Genomic DNA, 19,196 nt, shown 5'->3' on the forward strand with positions numbered 1-19,196 from the left:
CATTTTGGTTCCTTAATCCCATTTGATTTTACCTGTCTTTTGTCCTTTTCCTTTTCCACTTTATACACAAATCATAATAGATGTCAGTCAGTTATTTCATCTCCTTCTTTCATATAATTTTCAATTTCCTACCTCCAGTGACACATTTGTTTCAGATTACAAGGTAATTCTCAACCTTGGCTCAACCAAACTATTAATTTTCCCTAATTCTGTTTTTAGGCAATATGAATACAGCTGGAGAAAATTACAGAATCAGGTGGATCAACTTCAATACAAATGTATGATTTTCAACCTAAGTTGGAACCTCTATATTACACAGTAATATATTTTTAAAAAACTGTAACTCATTCATTTAATATTTATTCAAGTTTCTAAATACCTATAGAACTTTTAAAAAACTGTTTCTTTTGTTCTCAAACTGCCAATCCTTTTCGTATCCGTTCCATTCTCCATTCCTAGTTCATTAAAAATTTGAAACTTTGTACTCCGAAGTTTCTCCACCGGGCTTGCTCACTTTCCTGAAACCAATAGTCTCTCATCTACTCAGAAAAAATATTGTCCTCTTCCTCCACCCCGATAAAGTTAACCTTTCCCCAAGATTTTGTCTTCTCCTAGAACTTTGAGCCTTAGATTGCCATTTCTTTTGAATCATGAATTGCCAGCTGATTCTTGACTGAATCTCTTGTTGCCACTTAAATACACACTCAAAGCCAAAGTTCCCCCTTTACAAAAGGAAAAAGGCATTACAAAACAAAACAACAAACAAACCAAAACAAATCTGCTCTTGCTCTACATTCTACAAAGTCTTCTATAGTTATTTAAATTCGCCATATTAATCAATCACATCTGTCTGTCTTCTCACAAAATGCTTCTTACACTTCTCCAGATCTTTTTCAACTCTCATCACATGCTGTTTACCATTTGTCACCTCACCCTGCTCCTCTTCTCTGAGCTTAGCTTTGCTTCTGCTTTGATTCATGCTGCTTGTTTGTTTATCTATCTATTTATTTATTTATTTTGCTAAGGACTGGACACACTTGAGTAGATTCCCTACTGGAGTACAATATGCCCATATAACAAGAATGCAAATAAAATTTCACTCTCTGCCACCTTCACTCCTTTATTAACCCTCAAGTCATTCCAAGAGTGGTCTACATTTATTTTCTATTCTTAAACTGTGTTTGACATTTTGACATTTTGCAATCTGGCCTGTTCTTATCACTCTGTGAAACTACTCTTGCTCTGTGAATCCATGATCTTCAAGTGGAGTGTCCAAATCAAATGTTCTAATCTTCCTTTCTTCCATGTGGTCAAACAATCCTTTTCCCCATTCCTCTTTTCTGAGTTCTTTGTTAACATTTATTTATGAACTTTCTTAAGTTTTTGAGCATGTTTTATGTTCAAGGCAATTAGTAGGTACTAGCATTAAAGAGACCCATGAAATACTTCTTTTCTTCATGAAAACCGATTTTATACATAGGGGGAGAATCAAAAAAGCCAACTTTTAAAATAAATATTTAGCAAAGGGAAACCCAAAGAGAATGTGGTAGTATTAAAATAATAAAAGGACAGTTTCTCAGCTTGGAAAAATATTTCATATTTCATCTCTCAGCTTCTTCTATTAATTTATCCTCTCTTCCTGCTCCTTAAATGTAAGTTTTCTGTGAGTTACTCTTTTGCCCCTCTTCTTTTCTAATTGTAGTATATTTTCTCTGTTGAAATCTCATCCATACCCCTATTTTACCTTACCTTTTAATGTGGCAATCAATATCAGTATCTCGGTTCCACCTGTCAAGTCCAAGATCAACTGTTGACTCATGTGATCTCTTAATTGTTGAAAAATACATTCATTTGCTTATCTATAAAATATTTTTTCTCCTCTTGAGTTGCCTTTCTTCACTAATGACCTCATCCATCCAGTGTCCAATTCACGGACCTCTCAGCATCTAGGAGACAATTCCCTTGTAGATATGTTTGTGTCCCCAACTGGACAATGAATTAAAGAGAGGAATACTGCTCCTTTCACTGGTGACTGGACTCTACTTGGCCTATTTAAGGCTTACTGCTGTCTGTAAATGATGCATGGAAATGAAGAAACATTAATAATTATTAGCAACATACTAGGAATCAATGCAAAGTTGAGTCCTTGTGATGGGGAGAAATTCCATGATATTAGTACTGAGTGAGGGAAAGAAGAAACATCAATTCATATTTTGTGTTGAGTATTTTAGTTTTTAAAAATTGATATGTTGCTCAATTTGCATGTAGAGATAATCAGGTTGTATTTGGAAATACTACTCTGGACTGGACAAAGGGACTTGAGAGCACTTACTGAAGAATGGAATGGGAATGGCACCTTTAATACTTGGATGCAGGGAAATGGAAAAGGAAAATTGGGTTAAAACTTTTAAGAATAGTTAATAGCCTCATCTTGGTACTATTACAGACATCCAAGTAAATTTTTGATGTTTGTTTGAGGTCAAAGTTTAATGTCCAAGAGTAAAAACCCCTGTAGATTTGTTTAGAAAACTATGAACTAAAGGTAGAACTATTAAACTGTAACAGTGTCTTGTCACAAAAATCCAAGTTGATAGAATAATGGTCTGTTGGTGTGATTAATCTAGAGAAAAACTGTGATGTCTCTTTTCATTGTTGTATAGAACTACCAAGGAAAAGGACTCTTATAAAGAGATGAACAGCTATGTTGAAATAAACTAAAGCTCAGTCTGACAATGAGATGGAAAAAACCCACCACCAATCAACTTTTTCTTTGATTTAATGACAAAAATGACAGCAAGAGAATGATAGGACAAGTGTTAGACAAACTATGGGAAACAGGCAATAAAAGGAGGTAATTATCATAAAGTACTTTTCAAGGAATTTTGCAGAAAATGGAAGAACAAATATAATTAGTCAAGCAGGAGCAAAGTCAGGATAATTTTATTTAATTTTAACTGCTTTTGTTTTCTCTTTTTTTCTTTCTTTTATTTGATAGGGGTCAGGTGGTAGGGAAGTTCTTCCTATCTTTGTAGGTAAACAGAAAATAGGTGGAGTAGATGACAGGGAGGAGAAGGGATAATTGAGCATGAACAAATGGAATGAGTAGTTAACCTGGAAGATGCTCTGTAGTTGAGCATAGCCCACCCAGTGGATGTTCAGTAAGTCTCTTCCTAACACCAGGCTGCAAATAATTCTTTCTTGAGGGCATAATGCAACTTTGGTGGCCTGAGCCCTAAATTCTAAGGTGATTTTTTTTTTCTTAAATTGAGAATGTTCAAGCATGTAGAGTGCTAATCCTACCTCTGACCTTTACATACCTTCCTTTGTGGTTTTAAGGAAAATGGGCCAAGACAGTGAATGGAAACATGGAATTCACAGTTCAGAGGCTGGCTATGCATACAGAAAGTGTGATTTGCAATTTGACTATTTTACTGTTTTTTTTTGCTAACAGTTTTTTTTTTTTCCCTTTGGCAGAGCACAAAGTATTTGCTTCAGTACCTCCCATGGGGATTTTACTATGCATAAAAAATAAAATAACTAAAAATCTTCTGTAGAAATTGAAGAAACATCATTTACATTTTATTGTAACATGTCTTTGTGAATACTAATTCACGTTTTATTGTAATTTGCCTTTGTGTATACTAATTCATTTATACTCATGTAATCAACTTTTCCATCTAAGACCTTATACAGAATTGACTGGTGGTACTGGGTTTTATCATGCTGGCATTATGCCTGTGTTTAATGTGGTCTTCTCTAAAAGAAGTTTAAAAAAACCTGCAACATGCTTTAGTAGGTATTTTTCTGATACTCAAACAAATTCATTTTAGAATTCACATTTATTTTAAAATACATGTTTTAAAACTTAAAAATTCAAACTGATTCCCACAGATACAAAATATTCAATTTCCAAGCCTATAAAAAGCCCATGACTCATTTAAGCTATTTCTCATAAAAAGTTAACATTATGATATAATGAAATGAAACAATGTTTTGCTTAATACTTAATACTTCTGCATTTTCAAATTAGGTTCTGAGTAAAGAAATCACAAATTTTTTTTCACTGTGTAGAAATATATGTATTTATAATTCAGAAAAAGGTCTAGAACTTTGTAAAAACATTCAATCCTGAAGAAAAAAGTGGATGTTTCTTGGTGCTGTCATCATTTGTAAGGAGATTAATAGAAGTTGACAACATGTGCCATTTACACGTCAGTCTGGTTGGCAAATTCTTTTGATATGCAGAATTATTTGTCAGGTAACATTTCTAGTTCTTTCTGCACCTTTAAGTGGATCTATCTGCTTTGGGTCATTCCTATGATATCTGATAGAGTGGCTTTAGCACAGTTTAGTGTTATGTATTCTCCTGTTTTTCCTCTTTATTAAGAATATTGTTTTTAGAACACCTATTATACTTTTCTTTGCAGCACTACAACAAAAATTAGGTAAAAAATTTGTCACTTAATAGATTCTAATCACCAACTTGAGTATTGAGGAGCTAACTTCAATTATAAGTGAACTCCTTTTAGTATCAACTTTGTATTTCAATTTAGATAAATGATACAGTATCTACAATTTTTACATTGGCTCATTGAAGACAAATTACTATGACCTTTGAATTCTACCCAGGTTTCTGATTCCCAGGGAGTTTACAACTTCAACATTTGACACACTAAACAAATAAAACAAATCAATTTTAAAATTATTTTTCACTAATTACAGGATTCTCACTTGCAACATTTTTATTGCCTTGAAGATATGTAAGATTGTACAGTTTATTAGTAGAAAGCAAATCCATGAACTTAGGTAAGAAAATTTTTTCAGAGACTTTCCCTTTTTCTTTTCTTTTTTTTCAACTCTAATTATGTTTCTTGAAATTTGCAATAGTTAATGCAGTTTTTTTCATTATCAAATTAACAATACTTCTATTTTGAGTAGGTATAGAATTACCATGTTACTGTTTTAGAAGATTATTCTGTGTGGTTTAAAAAGTTAAATCTGGGGAGAAAATGTATTTTCGTATCATTTTCCATTGGTTGATATAGAGAACTATGTCTTTGATATTCTAATTGAATATATAAATTGTTACCTATTAATTTCTGGCTTTCTTTTGTAACATAGTCGATGATCTCTTTGGGAATTTATTGTCTTTTAACATTGTTATAATAATGAATTAAGAAATGATTTTGCTTTTCTTGGCTAGGCAAAAATTAAACCTTACTCATATATGATTTTAAACCTCAATTTAATAGTTTCTAAAATTATTAAAGTGCACTTTAACATGTGAAAGAAACTAAATTTCCAGTGTATTATAATATTGTAACTTTTAGAGTAGTCCAGATATTTCAGTAAATATCAAACCTTTCTATAATCTATATTATTGAGTAACTATTTACCAACTTTTTAAATTCAAATTTGATTTTTTTAATAATTTCATCTAATTTTTCATTAAATTTAATTTTGACACATTGTATAGGATACAATTCATTTTAAAAGAAAGTTCTCTTTTATGTTTCTAACATATGGAAATTTCCTTTAAGTTATATTGATTAAAAGATGGATTCCTTTTAGCTTTGCTAGCTCCACCTTCAAGATCTGGCAATTAAAGGGTTATTTAATTGAAGAAGTTCGGAGTAGGATCAGAATTTCCCAGTGGCACATATCTTTAGCAGTAAGTGTGGAAGCCAACTCGGAAGAAACACGTTTGAAGTGGCAGAACTAATCACGCAGAAGCAATTTGCGATTTTCTCTCTCAGCCTAGATAAAGCAGAGCATTATGACATTGGCTGTGCCGAACAAGGTCAATTTACTGTGAAAAGCCAGCTATAGACTACAACTTCAAATACACTTTCATCCTGCATAACTAAAACCAGAATTTACCCTCTTGCTTTCACTAAAGAATAGGAAAAATGAAGTGTACAATTCAATTAGGATGCACCCATAATTGTCACTTAAAAAAACAAAAACTGTTTCAGAAAATCAGTTAGTAAGCAGATATGAAGATTTCTCTTAACTCTGAGAATGAAGTATAAATCCTTGATCATTCACATGCTCTGCAATGAAGTTTATTTTTTAGTGTTTTAAATTTAATCAATGAGTCTACCAATTGTCTGTTTAAAAAAATGTCCCGGTTTATTTCTTTTTATTCCATTAAAGTTTGGGGGGGAACTTTTAAAAGAAATCTCTCTAGAATTTTTACAAATTGTCTTTATATTAACGTCATCAAATAAAAAAATTTCAGTTCAACATTATATGATGTGCTAACTAAATGTTTTACTATTATCCCTAATATAGGATATACTTCATAAAAATTATCCTGCCTCTTCTGTTGGACTAGATGTAGAAGCCTCATTTCTTTTTAGAAATGATTATATTTATGGGAGCAATCATATAAATTGTTTGGCTAATCTCAGTGAATAAACACAGTCTACTTTTAGCAAAGGGGAAAGACTACCTTCTTTTCTGGCTGATGTCCAGAGTAGATTATTCTTAGGAAAAATGAAATGAGTGTACCTTAATAAGCTGTTCAAGGATCCTGCCATCTGGGATGTCCATGTTTTAGTGCATTTAACTTTATTAGGTGCATCTGATAGACTTCCTTTGTCCACACTCTATATTGATAATGGTGTTGATAATCAATTATATTCAAAATATCATGAAAGTGGGATGAGACTTGTTCTGGGAAGTCAAGCTAGAAAGTAAATGACGTTATGATTAAATGTCATTGTTAGGGTATCTCATAATAAAAATGTACAGCCATGTCTGGGACATAATAGCTCTAAAAATTAATGTACTCGTCAACAGTTTCTGGATCATCATCTGGTGCTCCTGTTAAGTTTGGCAAGTGATGGAAGTCCATGGTATTGACATTCACTCCTGGAACATTGGAGAAGCAAGTCTTTTAATGTCTTCATTGGCTCATGGAGATGCTGAGGTCAAGCATCTCGGTAAGCCAAGGATCACTGGGGTCCTGCTTTTGCTGACCCAGTGATTGACAGTAACACAATATTCTTTTAGAGTTTATGACTCTGGGTAAAGGACAGAGAAAAATATGTGACTCAGAACAAAAATGAAGATGAAGAAAATGAGATGTGGGGTGCTTATATTAAACTAAAGGGCAGAATCACTTGCTGCTATGGTAATTTAAAACTCAAATCATGATGATTGAAAATAAATATGAGGTCCTCCCCCAACAGAATTAATGTATATTCTCAATGGCAATCAACAACATATTTTAAAATTTAAAGCACATATGTGAAAATTCACTTTGTGTTTTTTTTCAAATATAAGCATTTAAAATTAATTATTTGTTTATTCAGCAATTTCTTTTTACTTTGTGAAATATTACCTCCTGGATAATCCTTTGTAATGCAGGATCTATTGTGAACTTTTACTAGGGCTGGGAGATTGTAAGCTTTATATTTCCTTGTAATATAGCATAACTCAATTCCATTCTGCATGACAAAATACAATCTCAGTGAATTGCATATGTTGTGTTTTCATGCAAGTAATCTCTGAATTAAAAAAAATAAGTGATTTTTGGATATAGAATATTTATTTTGAATGCAGGTTTAATGAATGCATATTATTCTGTAACTGTACATTAACTGTACTGTGATGGTTGTACACTAAAATAAATGATATCAATATAGTTACAGCACATAATTCTCAGCCTTCATTGGAATTATCTGGCTTATTTTAAAATACATTGCATCTGGTCCCAATTCACAAAACTGTGATTTAATCTGTCTGGTGTATTGCCTGATTACACTATATAAAGAGTTCAATGTGCCAACCATTTCTTGATCTAGATAACTCCAATTTACTGGTAGTTTACTATAAATTTTGGGACAGATGTCACAGATCTTAATAATTGTTTTCTATTTTTCCCCAGATTTTTTCTTTATTTCTTTGTTTATTATGTGTGGAGCCTAAATTATTTTTCTTGTGTGCCCTTGTGTGGTGTAGTCCAATTTCTTAGAAACTGACTTTAGTACAAACATTTCAGTATTGCCTATATGAAAGAATATTAAAAGTGCTTTTGAAATACGCCTGCACAGATTGTTTCTTTAAAACATTTTCTGTTTATCAGTCACTACCAAGGCAATTTTATGTTCAATAAAATTACTTTAAAATGGTATATATGAATGTGTTTATTAAAGTTAAAAAAGCTAAAGAAAACAAAGGTGAAGCATCTGTATTTAGGTACTATTTTTGATCAACAAATTCACTAACTTGAGACATCTTTATATTTACATTCAACCACAGTCTCATCATTCTTATCATGAAGAACTTTTAAAGTATCTTCTTATGTAGTTTCATTGACATTTTACACTTACTCTACCCTTAATCAAACTTCTTAAGGTTTTAAAGTTCAGGATTTTCGTATTCCTGTGTGTGTGTGTGTGTGTGTGTGTGTGTGTGTGTGTGTGAATTTATCTTCAAGAAGCTCTCTTCATTGTTGTGCATATTTTCCATTTGGATAATTTAATCATGACAAGTTAATACTCTTGATTTAGTGCCTAAATAAGGTACATCTTCAGGCTTGGTAATTATCAAGCAAGTTATGGAATTATTTCACTTTCTAACCTGCCATAACCATGATGGTTGACTTGCATAACATAGTTTAAGTGCTCTTAAAATTGCACATACCCCTTCAAAGAGGATTGCATTCATGAAAGAAGCCAGTAATCTCTGACTCAGTCAACTTTCTGCCTCTCATGTGCAAACCAACTCACCAGCAAAGATTAGTCTTATTTACATATGGAGGGATAAAATTATCTTTCATTTCTTACAATCTAGTTGACAATATGCCATCTGCTAATGTACAATGTAGAAAATGAACAAAGCCAATTAATCATCTTCTCCTCTCATACACAGGAAATTATTTTCTCTCTGTGAAAAATGCAAAAACTATTGGGATAAATCAGATGCAGTATTCTTGACCATATCAGGCATGCAATATTTTTGTTTTAGTTAACCAATAAAATATGCTTATTCAATATTTCATGGAAAGATTTTTATAATTGAGTATAAAATTGATGTAATAACTACACAATACTCTTATATTGCAGAAATTTCCAGATTTAAAAAAAGAGAAGATGAGGGTCAGTTCTATATAAAAAAGGTAGAAACACAGAATGATATAGACATTAATTTATAGAAGACTATATAAAATTTCCACAGGAGCAGGTACCAATACTTCATAACTAATGTGTTGAAACTTTGTAGAAAGATTCATCCTCTTCATTTGTGATATTAAGCTAAAAGTATGTTGTTTTGTATGTGTCTGAAATCGAGAGAAGTAGAGAGTGAGATGGAGAGGAAGAGGAGGAAGAGGGCAGAGAGGGAGGGAGAGAGTGAAATAAAGAGAACTTCGTGAGACAAAAATTACAAGCGACTTTTTTTTTTAAAGTAAGACTTACAATCAGAAGAAATGGTAAAATGACAATAAATGAGTGGTTATACTTTTAGAAGGGTTAGAGTAGAAAATAATTTTTGACAAGATATTTAGAACACCAGTACATCAAGTTAATTGATACTAAAACGTTGTCCTTCATTTCTTTTTAAAAATTTTTTTTAAATTTATTTTTTATTTATATATGACAGCGGAATACATTACAATTCTTATTACACATATAGAGCACAATTTTTCATATCTTTGGTTGTATACACAGTATATTCACACCAATTCATGTCTTCATACATGTACTTTGGAAAACAATGATTATCACATTCCACTATCATTAATAACCACATGCACCCTCCCTTCCCCTCCAACCCCTCTGCCCTATCTAGAGCTCATCTATTCCCACTTCCTGTCCCACTATGAATCAGCCTCCTTATATCAAAGAAAATGTCCTTCATTTCTAAATTTCAGTGTTAAATAGATGTAAATGGAAGTTGCTTATTGGAGGGACACTGGCCTTAAGGACTTAGTTGTCTTTGAATCAGGACTATCCAGAATGATAAGTAGAAAGAAAAAGACCTAAAAAAACAAAAACAAAAACAAAAACAAACTGAGTCCTCCTTTATTTTATCTTCAAGATCAATATCTCCATCCACATTTAACCCTGGAGGTATTCCCCATTGTGAGAGTTTGTATTCCTCTTAGCCTCAAATGCAGGAACATTGGGGCAGCCAGCAGATTGTAATTCATTACTAAATAGCAGTAGATCCTTTTGATGTTTTATTCTTTATACTTTTCTAGTATTTTGCTTCTACTGTTCTGGAAGGTTAGCATTTGACTTGTGAGATCTGCTTATGTTCACTCTTTAAAAGTATTTGAAGCCTCTTTCTCCCCTTTTTCTTCCTCATGAAGGCTTCTGCTGGCACCAGCACAGTGAGGAAAGGAGATTGGAGTCTCCAGTCCCTTGGTGAGTGAGGAATCAGCAGTTCCATGAAGTCACGAGTCTTGAGTTGATCTGACACAATAAGGGTACAGGACTCAATGGGTTAAAAATATGAAGTATTCTCGTTCTCATACTATAACATGTCACAGTCTTAAGAGTTAGAAAAATTACATCTTAGAATGGTGTTGATTTTTGAAATGCATTGATTATAATACTACCAAGGAGTGGGAAAGTTAGAAAACAGCATAGCCTAGTGAGAAGACAGGCTACGGAGTGTCAGGATAGCTAATTCTGGCTTTGACTTTGTAATATCACACAAGTCAGTGGACTTCTCCAAGTCCAGTGTTATTTTTTGCAGAATAAGATTTTGTGTTTTTTTTTTTTCTTACCACAAAGAAGTACTAGGAATGAGTGTGAGATTAAGGACTGTTTGAAAGTAAATTGCTGCTGATAATTAAACTTGAAACTCCTCTGTGTCCTTCATGAGCATCTGGGGACTATAATGCACCTTCTTCTCACCTTCCTGTCCTCTCTTCTTTCATCTCCTAGGATCCTCTTTCTACAAAGAGCTTACCAGGGCCACTTGTACAGTTGTGCCTGGTGTGTATGCTGGTGTGCGTAGTGCAGGGGGTGCCACTTGTGCTGGATGCTCAAGTGAACTTCAGGCAGATGGCATTAAAGTGTTTTGTTATAAAAAATTCCACATATTACAATAATATTCTGACAGAAGTATTTTGACAATGGAGTACATTTATTCTAATTAGCATTAAATTATTGTTCTGGTCAGCTGTGGTTCATCCAAACTGTATTCTAATTGGATGCAAATTTGCCTTTCTCACTAGACTGGCTTCATGAAGCTGGGAACTGTTTCTGGTGTACTCCACTCTCTCTCACCTTTCTGATGCAATCAGAAGGACATACAAACTGAATAAAGGAGATAGCAGCATCTGGATGGAGAGGGTTGGATGAAGTTGGGGCAGCTGATAAATTTTAAAGTTATAGGTATTGTGAAAGTTTTTTTTTTTTTTCATAAATTGAAGATATAATTACTAGTGCTAATATCTCTAAAGTCTCAGTAGCTCTTGGGATATTATAATGAAACATTATTAATTATAATTTTTGCTAAAAACCTAAAAAGATATACCTATACCTATATGTACCTCCCCTCTCTCCACAAATACTTTAAAATACTTTAAAAAAAAGCATTCTTACCTTTTTTGTTGTTTTTTTTAACCAATATGTTCATACTTGGAGTTGACTATGTAGACAGTAAATGAGGAAGGTAAACAGAGAGGATCAGAAAAACTTGCTAAGAGTTAAGCCACACATTTAAATATGATGAATCAAAGCAGATATTTTCAAAAACATCTTAAAGAGATCCTGGCAAGATCTGACTATAACCTGATGAAAAATATTACTCCATTTAAGGAAGGAATGTGGCAGTCAGAAGAGGGCTTGATCACCCATGTAAGGGTTGGAAACAGATTCCAGAGTTAAACCTTTGCCTCTCTTAGAAGAGTCTGTACTTTATCTATCCTAAACTTGTCTCCTTGCCCCCTGCATCCTGCCCCTATCATTTAGTGTCATTCTTTTCAAAAGAAACTGAAGATTATAACGTGGCCATGTTAAAACTCCAGGGGCAGGCTGGGGTTATAGCTCAGTGGTAGAGTGCTTGCCTAGTACATATAAGGCCCTGGGTTTGATCCTCAGCACCACATAAAAATAAACAAACAAATAATAATATTGTGAAAAAAAGTAAAAAGCAAAACAAACAAAAACAAAAAACCCCTCCAGGGCCTTTGTCTTGCCCTGGCCTACAAATCTCATGGCACTGGTCCTATATGTCTGTCCCACTGCATCCCTTAGCATCCTGTCCTCTGTTCCTGTCCTCCAGACCTCTGGTCTTCTGTGTGCTCCTCCAACATGACAGCTGTTCTCACTAAGGGTCTTTGTGTTAGCTGTCCCTTTTGCCGGGAATGCTCCTCCACATGGGCCCTTTCTTTAGCTGACAGTTTAAAGGTCATTTCCCTACCACCTCCTTAGAGGTCCAGTCACTCTCTATTATGCTAATGACCTGTAATTACCTCCATAATTATCAGACACCTCTCACTCTCTGAATGCTTGTTTGTTTCTTTGGGACACACTTCCTAGTCAGTCCCCAGAATTTGTTTGCTCTTCTTTATGGGAACATAGCTAGAGGAGGAACACAGTAAGGAGATCAATGCCTGATTGTCGACACAAACAGATGGATAATCAGGCCAGTATCATGGACAAAAGCTAAGGTTGGGGGATCCAAGGAATGCCTGGAAACCTATAGGAGTTGCTGAGAGTATGGCCTGGTGGATTCCCATAGTTTTATTTCCAAGGCAGAGTCAAGTGAGCTATTGAGAGGCAGCAGAGCCGCAGTGTTGGTCCTGGACCAGCCAGGTTAATGCTGGGAGACCCATGGAGGTGGACACATTCGATTCTGCAGTTGGCTGTAACAGAATGCATATATCCCAACCTCAAAGAATTTTTCCTCTGAGGCATACTTTAAGCTCTTAAGCATTTCTTGAGAAGACATGAGTAAATCCCAGGATGTAGGCTGACTTCGGCTATTAACTGAACATCATGCTCTCACTCTGTAACATTTTTATTTGGCCATGCAATAGATCAAATTATGTCCCCTTTAGTCTAGGCAGAGTTTCAAATATTCTTGAACCCAATCCAAACTTCTTCACTTCAACTTCATTCTCCTGGAACAAGTATTCCAATGCCCCAGTATGTTTTTTTCTCTATTAATTGATATATTGTAGTTGTTGAGGAAAACAAAGCATGACCTAAGGATGTTCATGACTAATGCTGAATGTTTATTCATCTTCACGGTCTCCAAACTACTAGTGCCTAACAGCAGCCTAGCTGTTTTTCCAAATTTACTTCAAAACCAGTCTTGTTTTGTTTTTAACTTTGACTACTGCGAATTCCATCTTATCTCAGATTAAAGATGGCAGTAGGAAAAAGTTAAAATTACAAGTCAGTCGACTTAAAAATCAGGAACCTACACAGAAGAAAGTTTGTAATTGTGTCCTGATAATCCCCATGGCATGAATAGCTGAAGCTCGCCAGAATGCTCCAGGGAATCAGCAGTAGGAGAATCAAGGACTTGAGCTTCAGGCAGAAAAAAATAAAAGTCAGGATAAGCTTGTGTCTTACATTGCCACCCATGACTCAAAGAACAGCTATTCTTCCCAATGACAGGTTTTCTAGTTTAAACTACATCAATGAAAGGGAACATGCCTTTCACTGATGCAGCATTGTTGCTGTGGTTTAACTTCTTAACCCCTCTTCCTGTTGAAGATTCCTTCATCCTGAAGAATCTACAGCTCTAGTCATTTAATACATTTCCACCAACTAGAATCAGAAAAATAAAATTCAGGGAAACATACTCTTATGTGGTATGCATTGAAATTATTTTAAATTTTGGTCAATTCTACATTGGAAAAATCCTTCTCATAATCTGTGTAATTACAGTTCCTTGGTGTAAACTTGATTTACTGAAATGAACACAGTTTAAAAAACCATACTACTGTAATTATACTCACAGATACATAAACTTGTTCATTGAAATAATTTCATGTTATTTGCCAGAAAAATTTTAAATTGTTCACAAAATGAAAAGTTGTTTTGATACTAACAACTTCTTTTCACTTTTTCTGTTTAAATCAATAAATTGTTATTGCTGCCTTAAAGAGAAATTACCATCTGTTTGATTCTATGTATTTTCACACAGAACAGAGTATTTGTGTTCAGGGGTAGGATACTGGTTTTCAGTTCTAAAACTACTTAAATTGTATACTAGAGATGAATTTGTAAGGAAGTGTATTATAGTTAAAGAGTGTCAGGATTCTCACTATAAGAAGAGACATTATGACATTTCAAACAGGCAACGGTAGGGCTGAGGATCTAACTCAGGAGCAGAGCACTTGCCTCGCAAGCACAAGGCCCTGAGATCAAACCCTAGTAGTCACTGGGGAAAAAAAAAAAGACACAAACAAAATCAAGAAAAACCAAGAAAATAGGCAAAGGGGTAATGATTATAATGAACCATGGAACCGTGTAGTCAGTGCTAGTTTGCTAGTTTGGGGTCGTAGATATCATCCAGGAGTGTGTGTACACTGGACATATATAAAAATAAATACATGCATGTGTATAAGAATAGAGTTCTCTGTGTGTATATGTGTACACACACACACACACACACTCACACACATTTTCTAACTTTGCTTGCTAACAGGGTCTGGAATCAGTGACATCCATGAGCAACACATGTAACTGGCACTAAGACCTTCCTTTCTAATTCCACACTCCAGTTAGAGGAGCCAGGGTTTCCTGGAGGAGTGGCTGGTCTAGGGCTCGGACAGGAAAAACATATACTGAGTCTAGAGCATCTTGAGTTAAAGTAAGGAAGTGTAAAAGAAAAAAAAAAGAGGAGGAGTAAGAGAAAGGGGACCTGAGGTATTTTCAGGAAGAGACAATAAACAACCTAAAATAAAGGGTTTCCAATAGGCAAAATTGGAAAAAAAATTCAAATGACAAAATAAATATTAATAATATTGAAGTATTGTCCCCAGATGTAAAATAAATACTGAAAAGTCTATGCTGATATAAATGAATGAATGATTAAATAAGTGGGGAAGAAAGGACAACTCATACAGAAGGTATGAGGATGTTACAAACTTATATGCTCCCCTAAAATGTTTTAATTGCTAGGATGGTTTTTAACAGAGGCCCTTCAGAAATTGAAGCCTGATTCTTTGATACACTTATCTCCAGGAGGAGTGTGGCCACATCCCATTGAGTGTGGACTAGACTGAGGACTTACTTCTAATGTGTGAAGTACAGAAAGGAAAAGAAACAACAGAGGAAAACCTGGGGTGGGCCACCTTAAACCAGCAATCAAGGTTAACATCACAGTAACAAGGTACATTGACCTCATGTGCCCTCTGGTATGCCCTGAAAAGAAGAGTATGTTACCTCTGTGGCTTTCTTAATAAAAACAACAACAACAACAAAAACAAAACAGAATCTTAGAAAATAGACAAACCTCAATGGAGGAACATTCCACAAACTTCCCAATATCCTTCAAAAGTGTCAAGATCACGAAAGACAAAGATTTAAGAAGTCTCACATATTGGAGGAGACCAAGGAGACGGGGCAACTGATTGCACTGTGGATCTGTGGACAGAATCTTGAAATAGAAAAGGGACATTAATAGCAACTTGCAAAAAAAAATTATAATGTTATACTAATGATAATTTCTTAATATTGTTGGCTGTTTCATGGTAGATGTGATGTTAACATTAGGGAGAGCTGAATGAAAGGGATATAAGGTAAAGGTATAGGATGTACTAAATAAATAAATAAATCAGGTCTTATAGAGTTGTATGTCTGCCAGCTCAATTCACAATAGCTAAACTATGGAACCAGACTAGGTTCCTTCAACAGATGAATGGATTAAAAAGAAATATTACTCAGCCATAAGGAGGGAAAACATTCTAGCATTTGCCAGTAAATGGATGGAACTGGAGGCTGTCATGCTATGTGAAATAAGCCAATCCCCCCAAAACCAAAGGCCAAATGTTCTGTCTGTTATGCCAGTGCTAACTCACAATATGGGCTAATAGGAAAAACAGGGGGGAATAGGCATAGAAAAGAATGCACTGGACATTACTTTCCTATGCTGATATATGAACACATCACCAATGTAATTCCACATCTTGTACAATCAGATGAATATGAAGTTGTACTCTATGTACGTCTAATATGTCAAAACACATTCTACTGCTGTATATAACTAAAAAGAATGAAAAAAAAGGGAAAAAAAAAGAAAAGCTGATTTCTAGATTTCTGGGCCATAAGCTCTCTCTCTTGCTCATTCCACTCTGCTCTACCCTACAGAGTGCTGCTTTTACCTTCACTTTCAATAAATCTCTACTTTTTCAGTTTTTTTTAAGTATGTCTGCTAGCAAAAATGCCCCTCTATTTTTCATTGTGTGAAGAGATATTATTATTATCAGCAGTGCTGGGTATCAAACTCACGGTTCCATGCATGCCAGACAGGCACTCTACCACATTCATAGTCCTTCATTAATTTTTTAAATGTCATTTTTTTTTTTTTGCTACAGAAAGAGTTCTGGACTGACAAGGTATTCCTGTTTTTCTTTTAGTATTTTGAAGGCATTACTCAGTTGTCTCCCATCCATGTATGGTTTCTTACAAGGAATTTGTTCTCATTTTAATCTTTATTCCACTGATGGTAATGCATCATCTTTGTCCGGCTTTTCAAGATATTGTCTTTAGTTTTTGGCAGTTTCATTACACCTAGGTATTCAACTGACTTTCTTGTTTCCTTTGTCTTCTTTTTTTTTTTTTTAAATTTTATATTTATCTTACATCATTTTTTCTAAGTTTTCATGTCTGTTAGTTGCTGTCTATCATTAGTTTTTGAAAATTATTGGTCATTATACTTTTAAATATTTTCCTTCTTTTCCTAGGATTCCAAATAGACACAAATTGGACTCCTTGGTACGTTTGTGGGTACTCTTCTGTTCTTATTTATTTATTTATTTATTTTGCCTGATTTTTCTCTTTGTGTCTCATTTTGTGTGACTTTTGTCACCCTCTCTCCATGTTTGCTTATTCTTTCCTTACTGCACTGAATATGCTTACTGATGAATCTGTCAAAAGCTTTCTTCATGTCTAATAATTTGCTTTTGATTTCTATCACTATAATTTGATTTTTCTTTAGAGCCAGTACCTTTGCTGAAGCCACCTGATTAATCTGAAATTTCATGTTTTCTTTCTCATTAGAGCTTTTAACACATTTCCCGTGGTTAGTTTAAGTTCCCTAACACCTATGCCAACTGTGAGAGTGATTCTGAGGACTGTATTTTCTCTTGAGTTTTTTTTTTCCCATGAATTTTTCTATACCTTGCACTTTTATTGTTGAAAGCTAGTCATCTTTAAGAAAACAGTAGATACTGAGGTCCCCCACCACCACCATCACCACTGTCAGGGACTACTGTGGAAGTTTTATTAAGTTTCACAGGAAGTGAGCTGACTTTAATATCTGCTGTTGCTGTAGTTTCCCTAGCGCGCCATACTCTAAACATTTCTTTACTGATAATTTGTGTTGAATGTGTGGATTGATTTATCAGGGCTATTTTCTCCTGGTTACCTCTTCGCTCTTTGTCCCCTTTGTGCTGCTTTCCAGAGACAATCTGTACATTGTAGACCACACAGCTCTGTATCCTGATGCTTCTTAAGATGATAGAAGAAGACAGTAGGGAGTCATTGCAGATATTTTGTTCAGGACTGAATCTTGGGTAGGTACTGTGCACTGGTTCAGAGTGTGGCCTTCACAGTGTACTTGTCATTCTTCCAGCTATAGTGTTGGGCCTGTGACATATTCCTGCCTCTTCTCCATGGACAATGTCTTTCATCCTTTGTTTTTTCCTCTGACTGCTTCCTCTAGTACCCCATGACAGTAGTCTTCTTGCTCTTTCTCCTATTCATTAAGGTTTCTTCCCTTGAGAGACAGGTTCTGCCGTAATTGCTGTTCCTCTTCCCTATTAGTACCAAGACAATATCTACTTCAGGATTCTCCCAGATCTTTCCTGTATCTGGGGAGGTATATGGGAAAAGACCTGCAGAGGGCTTTCCCTTATGTTCCCCAGGGACTAAGCAGGTATCAGGTAGAATTAAAATTCAGGCTTGCAGCTCCTATTCTAATCAAGATTTTGTTTATCTAAGTTGTAGTTAAATTCAAATTCAACTCATTGAATCTAACAAATATTTATTACTCACCTGTCCTGTTTACAGCCTATATATAGACTGGGGGCCAAAATTAGTTAAACTGTAGATTTACTCCTTAGAGTTCACAGCGTAGTGAGAGAAACAACATGGAAGTGAAGAAAACATTGCAATGGCATCTGATATTGAAAGTAAGAGCAGAGATTTTGAGGTCACCCAGACAGATGCTCATATTCTTGTTCTGTATTTTGGATAAGTGAGCTCAGGAAATTAATTAATTAATTTAAGTTTGAATTAGAATGAAATGACAATTGGGTTTTGTAAAATATTTATTAGCACTAGGAACACATGCTTAATTCCCGTATCAAAGGGAAGAGAAAGTTACTACATTCTTCAATCATCCAAGTAAGAATTAAGCTTTGCTCTGATTGAATCATATCTAAAACAATTCTTGTAGCAAAGGAAAAGATTGGTTCCTCATAAAAGGGCACAGCTTCTGTCTCACTAGGAAGAAACAAGATGCTGTGGAGACAACCACCAAGTCTCATAACTTTTTCATCATGAATCTTGTTATTTGCATTCAGCTATTTCTTTTCTTTCATTTAACACTATTATTGGGACATACGCTTTTTAGTTTTGAAGGATTTTAGATGACCTAAAAAGATCACATTTCACATAATAAAAAGTCTCAAAACAGAAAAAAAAACCATGATATTACCAGACATTTGGAGAATGGAGATTCTAATGGTACCTAGAAAGTTAGCAATGACTTTAAGAAAAAATAAGTCTGGGGATGTAGCTCAGTCAAAGAGCACTTGCGTAGTGTAGAGAAGGCCCTGGGTTTGATACCTAGAACCATATGTTTAAAAAAGAAAACAAAAGGAAGAAATAAAACAGAAAAATGTGACATGCAGATTCAGAGCCTATACCAGTTTACTATTAAAAATAAAGAATATTTGGCATTAAAGTAGCAATTATTTGTGTTTGTGATTGGTAGGTTATCAACCAACTTGGTAAGTGAAATTAATTGTGTAGAGTCACAAGTAATATCAG

Source organism: Urocitellus parryii, chromosome 1 (assembly GCF_045843805.1).
Source record: "Urocitellus parryii isolate mUroPar1 chromosome 1, mUroPar1.hap1, whole genome shotgun sequence".
Lineage (NCBI taxonomy): Eukaryota > Metazoa > Chordata > Mammalia > Rodentia > Sciuridae > Urocitellus > Urocitellus parryii.